The sequence below is a fragment of the Hirundo rustica genome, chromosome 20, assembly GCF_015227805.2.
Source record: "Hirundo rustica isolate bHirRus1 chromosome 20, bHirRus1.pri.v3, whole genome shotgun sequence".
NCBI lineage: Eukaryota > Metazoa > Chordata > Aves > Passeriformes > Hirundinidae > Hirundo > Hirundo rustica.
The window spans coordinates 9,277,147-9,284,797 of NC_053469.1; positions in this window are offsets into that span (position 1 = coordinate 9,277,147).

The window sequence follows — 7,651 nt, forward strand, 5'->3', positions numbered from 1 at the left end:
GAGCTTCTACACATCCCTGTCCAGGGAAAGCTGCCAAGGTACCAGCACCCAGTTTTCCCACTGGGACAGCAGGAGCTGAAGTCACTGTGCCACCCCAGGGACCTGTCCTGATACAAAACCCCAAAGCAGCTGAATAAAGCAGCACACCAGGGGCAACAATGAGAGCCTCTAGCACCCAGGGGAGGTACAGGGGTGCAGCCTGGCAGAAGGAGGCAGAGAAACACCCAGTGGGTGCAGCCAGGAGGGCAGAGCCTTGGAGACCACATACAGACACCCAAGAAGTTCATCCATTAAAATGAAAGCCAGGAGCAGGTCAGCTCATTCCAACAGCATGAGTCAGAAAGCAAGGGCGGACAGAGCAGCAGTACAAGAACCAAACAGCCTTTCCCTTCCCCAGATTTTGTGGCAGTGAGAAAACGTGCTGAGCACTGAAGAGCTGGTTAATAAGCCTTGGGACCTTGGTCTGAGGACAAGGAGGGGAAAGAACTTGGTATGCCTGAATTAATACAGCCAAGATAACTGTTAACAGCATGCTTCAGCTCCCGGGGAACACGTGGGTGAGGTGAAAACATCCCAGGCGCAGTGTGGGTCCATCTCCATGGAGCTCACTCCAGGACAAGACAATCACCCCAGCTACATCTCCCCAGAGTGATTTTATCCCTCAGGGCTGGAGTTTCCTTACAAACCAGCTGCTGCCAAATCTGTCAAACTTTTACTTTCTCTGAACTACAATATCACAGTTATATTTTCCCACCCTCCCTTTATGCTGGGAGCTGACGACAGTTTAGAATTAAACCAGTTTTTTTGCTAGCAGCTGTTCCCAACATCACCCACCAGCTTTGCACACTCCTGCCATAGGCAAATATTACAATCCCAGCCCTGTCACAGCTATTTTTACAGAGTCCTTCTAAAATCTGCCTTGCACTGTCATTTCAGCCACTGAAAACACCTGCCCTGATGGGAGTCAAGGCCAGTGAATGCATTCAATTTGTGTTATTACAGTTACCAGGCTAGAGCAGCACCAGGAGAAATAGCTTATTCTGTAAATACCAGGAGAAAGAGCTCCATTTGGGTTTGGATCATCTCTCCACTAGACACCTGCCTGGCTGTAACTACAGCCCAGCCTCTCCCTACTTCTCTGGGGCAGCTCTGCTGATATAAATTTCATTGTTGACCTCCCTTGCTGCAACCAACCCAAGCACCTGCAGAAGCTGCAAAGAACTTAAAGGAAAAAAAGCAAAAAGTGTTACACCAATTGCATCTCATCATCCTCTGCACATCCCACCACTGGCATTGCTCCTCAGCAGCTGCAGGAAGTAAGGGCTGAGGAAGAAATTGAATTCCCCACACCCAACACTCGATTTTCTCCTGCAGGCCTTTGCACGACCCCCTCTCCCAGCCATCAGGGCACACCAAAGGCCAGGGGCTCCCAGAGGTCCAGGAAGCCACAAGAGACCCCTCAGCTACAGGGCAGAGTCTCACCAGCAGAGGCCTGTCCCTCTGTTCCCAAGAAACCCATCCAGGGAGGGTAGAAGTGTTCATGCTGGAGTGCAGATCATCAGGAATGCTCCCTGCAATAAGGCAGGTCTGAAATCAAGCCAGAAGGATCAAACTGCAAGTCAGGGTGAGACACAGCCTGGGGATCTTCTGGCAGCTCTGCAGCCCATGGGTTAAGGTCTGGGTGACCAACACAGGGGACCCACACTCCTCAGTAGGACTGGAACAGGGAGTGATGGCTGTGGCAGAGCTTAAATAAACATCTCAGGGCCCCAGGGCTGGCATCCAGGTGAGGCTGGTCACAGCCATTAACACCTGTTGGTGGCCTGACAGCCCGTGCAGCTCTCAGCCTGCAGCTGGTGGGTGCTTGTGTTGGCTTTCCTGGCCCTGTTCCCCCATCAGTAGGACTGAGGGCTCGGGAGGATGCTGGGCTGAGCAGAGACAGCTGCTGCAGGGCATCAAGGACTCCTTTGATGAGGCTGTGGTGAACACCCGGGACAGCTGCATTCTTTGCAGAACTTTCTCAAGCCAACCACCAAGTGCTGCTGTGACCTCACAGGGACTCTGCCCATCCCAGTGTGACTGAGACAGCCAGGGACAGGGGCTGATCTGCTCTGCACTGTCACAGCCTCTGCTGCCTTCTCTCCCAGGAGCAGAGGGACAGACCTGGTACCTTACAGACCTTACACACAGGTACAAACCCCAGCTTAACTAGGCTGCTCCTGACTGAGGTCATTTGTGCCATACAAACATCCCCCAGACAGTGAGCGCTGCCCCAGGGCGCTGCAGTGCTCAGGATTGCTCAGCTTTGCACCACCTAGGGTTTGGGTTTTTTTACAGCAGCAGCAGCAGCCAGGCCCTGCCATGGTAACGGGCTTTCCTGGAAAGTCTGATTGCTGCATCTTCCCAGCAGGGAGGGTGCAGCAGGTCTCAGGCAGCCTGACCCCTTCCCCAGAGCCCCTGAGTGCCAGCTGGGATGTGGAGAGGGATTTAGCAGAAGCAATGCAAGAAAAGCCATCGTGCGTTGCGAGGTCGCTGCTGTCACCCGGGGTGTCCCCAAGGGCTCCCCCAACAGCACACCTGGAGCTCAGGTCAGGCTCATGGGGCTCTTTCATCCCACATTTTGGGGAACAAAACCAAGCTGAGAGCAGCTGGCTGCAAACCCAGCACCAGCCTGGTGACCAGCCTTGGGGCCAGGAGAGCCACATGGGGCTACTGGGGTCTGGGGCCAAGGACCCCCCAGCCAAACCTCTCCCTGACTCTCTCTCTGTGGTGTTTGTCCCCCTGCACTTGCATTTCAACAGCAACAAATTGCTGGTAATGAGCTGTGTCTCTCCATGAGCTGAGAGCCTTCGGGATCAAAGATGCTCTTACTCAAAACCAAAATATCATCTGTGGCCTTTAAAGGCCAGACTAAGCTTCTGAGTGAAAAAAAATTCAATTTTCTGTAGATCTAATTTGAAACCATTTTAATGCTCATTAAGACAGAGGGACCCAAGCAGATTGTGTGGGCTGGAAGACAGGGAGAGAAAAAAAGGAGTTATTATTGACATTTTAGTTTAGGTCTTCATTCTATCCAAAGCTTTCTACTTCTGGGGAGCAGCTTTGAGTAATGCTATTGTTAGCACTGGAACTGTAATTCCAATGTCCTTTTTATAACTTTGCTTGGGGAAAAAAAATAAAATCTGAAGGCTTTGACTAAATTCAAAGTAATGGAATTTATAGTGGTGAAAAGAGACTTGAAAAGGGAGAAAGGTGCAAACCCCTGCACTGTTGCTCCCTGTCATGGGGTGGCCCATGTTCACCCACCCTGGGCAGCCCCTCTGCAGCACCTTCCCTGGGGTGCTTGGTGAAGGAAGGGACCCCAGGGGATGCCTGGATGAGGGTATGAGGATGTGTCCCAGCTTGGTCACCCACTGGAGCCACATCTCGGAGTTTCTTACCCATCTGCTGGGTCACAGCCCTGGGGGCAATTCTTGAGGGATAACCTCCCTCAGCAGCACCCAGCTCAGTTCCTCCAGCCCAGGGCTGAGATGGGGAATGGAAACAGCCCCACGGGGGTTTTATTTGCCACTACCTGTGAGTGTTTGTGTGGAAATAGAAGATTTGTATGTGCTCCTGGGGGCAGGTGGGCATGGTCAGGGCCTAAACCAAAGGAGCTGGATGTTTTGGTTTGCTGTGGTGCTTTTCTCCCTAAAAGTATTGCCGACAGTTCTGGTTGGTGCAGGCAAAGGTTGTGTTGCAATCTCCTCCCATCTAACTAACTCGAATTTTGGTTTACAGCAGCATGAAATGATTTGGAGTGTGTTAAGCAGATTTATTTTCCTTCACCTCCTAGTACTCCACTGTACTTCTGTAAGGGTGCAAGAAATCAAGTCTGGGATCAGACTGTCTGCTATAGTCATTTCTCTTGGCATTACAGCAGCTGCTGGATTTCTGGCTATTAAAAAACTTTATTAGAGTAAATATATCTGAGGCAGAAATCCGTGTTTTATGTGGTGCATTCCACAGCCACCTGAAAGGAGGGTGGAGCCAAGTAGGGCTCGGTCTCTTCTCCTAGATAACAAAGATGACAGGAAACAGCCGCAAGTCGCGCCAGGGGAGGTTTAGGCTGGATATTAGGGAAAATTCCCTCACCGAAAGGATTGCCCAGCCTTGCCCAGGACAGCGGTGGAGTCACTGTCCCTGGAGGGTTTTAAAGGCCGTGTGGATGTGGGGACCTGGGGACCTGGGGCATGTGCTGGTGGTGGCCCTGGCAGTGCAGGCGGACGCTGGGACTCGGTGATCCAAGCGGATTTTCCCATCACGAGCCGGGCGCCGCTCCCTGCGATCCCTGTCCGCGCCTGCAGAGGGAAGCAGCCCCTCAAATGTCCCTGTCACCCCCGGGCGGGGACAGCCGGGATGGGAGCGGGGAGTGCTCCGGGTGACACCGCCGGGACAGCCGGGATGGGAGCGGGGAATGCTCCGGGTGACACCGCCGGGACACCCGGGATGGGAGCGGGGAATGCTCCGGGTGACACTGCCAGGACACCCGGGATGGGAGCGGGGAATGCTCCGGGTGACACTGCCGGGACAGCCGGGATGGGAGCGGGGAATGCTCCGGGTGACACCGCAGGAACACCCGGGATGGGAGCGGGGAATGCTCCGGGTGACACCGCCGGGACACCCGGGATGGGAGCGGGGAATGCTCCGGGTGACACCGCAGGAACACCCGGGATGGGAGCGGGGAATGCTCCGGGTGACACTGCCGGGACAGCCGGGATGGGAGCGGGGAATGCTCCGGGTGACACCGCAGGAACACCCGGGATGGGAGCGGGGAATGCTCCGGGTGACACCGCCGGGACACCCGGGATGGGAGCGGGGAATGCTCCGGGTGACACCGCAGGAACACCCGGGATGGGAGCGGGGAATGCTCCGGGTGACACCGCAGGAACACCCGGGATGGGAGCGGGGAATGCTCCGGGTGACACTGCCGGGACAGCCGGGATGGGAGCGGGGAATGCTCCGGGTGACACCGCGGGGACAGCCGGGATGGGTGCGGGGAATGCTCCGGGTGACACCGCCGGGACACCCGGGATGGGAGCGGGGAATGCTCCGGGTGACACCGCCGGGACACCCGGGATGGGAGCGGGGAATGCTCCGGGTGACACTGCCGGGGACAGCCGGGATGGGAGCGGGGAATGCTCCGGGTGACACCGCAGGAACACCCGGGATGGGAGCGGGGAATGCTCCGGGTGACACCGCAGGAACACCCGGGATGGGAGCGGGGAATGCTCCGGGTGACACCGCAGGAACACCCGGGATGGGAGCGGGGAATGCTCCGGGTGACACTGTGGGGACACCCGGGATGGGAGCGGGGAATGCTCCGGGTGACACTGCCGGGGACAGCCGGGATGGGAGCGGGGAATGCTCCGGGTGACACCAACACATCCACCCAGGGATGCTCCTTCAGGACAGCCCTGGATGACACTGACCCATCCACCCAGGACACTCCTTCAAGAAAGCCCCGGGTGACAGTGACCCAGCCTCAGCAGCCCATTCCAGGCTGGATCCCAGCTGGGATCCCAGCACTGCTCCCACCCACCACAGTCCAGCACGGAGCGCAGGGTGATGCTGGCTGCATCTCCTCCCAGCATTGTCCAACCCTTGGGTGGTGATGGGAACACCGTAACCCCTGCCACAGCCTCAAGTGCCTGACAGCTGGCTCCATCCCCAGCATCTACTGAACCCAAAAATCCACCTCCAACAGTGGCAAACATAGCAAAACTCTTGGAAAAGCTCTTGTGGGAATGTGCCATTGTCCTTGTTTCCCCTGTGCTGTAGGCCCTGTGGTTGGGAATCACTTCTGACTTAGGAAAAAACAAAAACCCTGACGTGTGTTTTCTGGCCCAGTTTGACCTCAAAAAGCACCAGTGAGAAGATCTGTGATCTGGCAGAGGATAGCATGAACACTGCCAAGCACACAGTGGCTCCTGGCTCGTGGGGACAGGACTGATCCCAGCCCAGGGAAAAGGCCCAAAAGTAACTTTGGGAGAGCTCCTGGATGATCCCTGGAGCCTCACTACCCCACCCTGGAGAGGATGTTGCTTGGTTGCAGGGGAACCACAGGGTGAGACGCAGAGACACAAAATGTTTGCATGTCCCATTGTGCTGTGTCTAGCTGCAGATGTTTTCATGTTGGGAATGTGAACTCACCGTGATTCCCAAATTTGACAGTGTCTGTACAGTACAGTGTGATGAAAGCTGGAGTACTTCAGCCACTGGTACAGCCAGGGAAGCAAACAGGAGTCTCCCCACTCCAGATTTAGCCTTTATTGATTTTCCAGCTGCATCCATCAGTCATTGTCCTAGTGCTCAAATTACCCATCAGAGATATCATAGAAATGAGAGGAAAACAAGACAGGCTCGTGGTTTTGATGAAAAATGCCAAACATCCCAAACAGCAACTTCTGGAAGGAAAATCTTTCCATTTTAGGGTGGGGACTGCATTACATTTATTCTTGAACAGCTCAGAGGCACTGAGGGCTCCTGGCTGCTTGTGGTCTAGGGCTTGACTATCTCCCAGCTCCCACGGTCCTCATTCCCTGTGCCACTGGCAGCACTGTGCCCTGCAGGAGGGACTCAGGCCTCCCTCCAGTCCAGCTTGTCACCTGTGTCAGAGTCAAGGATAAACATAAAACCAGTTTCAATGCCCACATGACTGCACTGGAGTGGATGTGATGTCCTCTGTCCATGCTGCTGCTCCCTCTCACCTGCAGTGACTCCCTGGTGGTGGCTGCAGCTGGGTCACGTCCTGGGGACAGTCCCAGAGGCCTGACCTGTCTGAGATGTCCCTGGGATTAGAGGGGTGGCCCCTGGGCTTGTATCCATCCCCCCACAGCTGCATTGTGGAGGGACCCAAGGGTCTGGCACAGGAGATGCTGTTAATACCCCAGCTACATAGAAATGTCCTTCCTCGGGGTTTTACTACATGAATTTGACTGGGTGGGGGTGAACGGCTTCAAATGGAAGGAGAGGAGATTTAGGAAGAAATCCTGCCCCTGTGAGGGTGGGCAGGCCCTGGCACAGGGTGCCCAGAGAAGCTGTTGCTGTCCCTGGATCCTTGGAAGTGTTCAAAGCCAGGTTGGACAGGGTTTGGAGCAGCCTGGGACAGTGGAAGTTGTCCCTGCCTGTGGCAGGGGTGGGATGGGATTTAAAGTCCCTTCCAGCCCAAACCCTTCCATGATTCTATAAATAAATCCACCCTCCACCTTGTGAAGAGACTGCAACACAAGGAGCTGCATCGTGACCCTGTGGATCACCAAGGCAGCAGGAAGGAAGGCCCCAGGCTCCCCTTCTGCACCCAGAAGTGTCCCCAGAGGAGAGGGCTGTGCTGACTCAGCAGCACACACCCTGTGTAAACGCCCGCCAGCTGCTGCTCCGGCCGCTGTTTGCTCAGCCCACACTGCTCTGTTTGCCTTTGGGATCACGATGGAAGGAGATGGCCTTTGGTCCAGAAAATGAGGCAAGGCAGCTCCAGGCACCTGCCTCAAGCATCCTCCAGCATCTCCACTCCTCCAGCTCCTACCCAGGCTGATGGGTAGCTGCAACCCACCAGCACCACCCAAATTAAAACCTCCATGGAGCTCTAGGAGCTACAGAAAAACACACTCAC